Consider the following 1,040-nt stretch of genomic DNA (forward strand, 5'->3'; position numbering starts at 1 on the left):
TTGAAGCCCATTCCTGGCGCAGTTTTGTCTTCAGAGCGTCAACCAAAACATGGGGAGTGCTCGAGACCCATGTCTCCAAAATGGACCAAACAGAAAAATTCAACGGACTGAGATCAGGGCTTCTTGAAGGTTATACATCCTTGCCTATGGACGACGGAATGCTTTTCTGAATCCAGTGTTGTGCGTGTTTGGAGCTGTGGGATAGTGCCGAGACTTGTTGGAGGCTCCAAGGTGCGCCTTGAAAGTGCTCATTCGCCCATGGAAGCGGTTCAGCTACCAGAATTTCGCTAATGTATCACTGGGTGTTAATTTCAACACCCGAGAGCACAAAAATGAGGGGAGTACCTCCCACTGGTGATCACAGTTGTCCAAACCATAACTGATTGTGGTTTTTGAGGGTGATCTATGTGTCTACCATCGACGGAGCCAGATACACTCCAAAGTCGGTCATTCTAGTGGTTTACAGTCTGTTCGATGACAAATTTCTTTTCATCAGAGAACACAAGATTGGGTAGCGCGCCTTCAACAATCTGACGCAGAATAAGACTTCTCTCTAGTCTCATAAACTTATAAACTTGCGGGAGCTCATAACGGCGAATCATATTTTAGGTGTAGGGCCTAAAACCCCCCTCAGCACTCGATACATCGATGTTTCGCTTATTTTTGCCATGGCACCCAGTTTTCTGACGGAACGACGAGGATTTCGCCGTATCTTTTCTCTGATACTTTTGATAAGCTGAGGGGTCCGCCACTTCTTTTTCGGCCACATCTAGGACGATCGATCAGTGGTGGAACCAGTCTCTTGAAATTTCTTGACAAATTTCCAAACTGTTTTTCGGTTAATTTTAAGCTCTTTTGCTATAGCTGTATTACTTTGACCTCGTTTGTAGAGGTTTATGATTGCATTTCGGTCTATAGCCATTATCTAATCTATAAATCTGATCTTTTATAATGATGTATTTTTTTCATATCTTATCACATTTATTGATAATAATTAAAACTCGAAATTTTCATTGCTTTAATTCATGGGTACACTGTGT

This window comes from Octopus bimaculoides, chromosome 7, assembly GCF_001194135.2.
Source record: "Octopus bimaculoides isolate UCB-OBI-ISO-001 chromosome 7, ASM119413v2, whole genome shotgun sequence".
Classification (NCBI taxonomy): domain Eukaryota; kingdom Metazoa; phylum Mollusca; class Cephalopoda; order Octopoda; family Octopodidae; genus Octopus; species Octopus bimaculoides.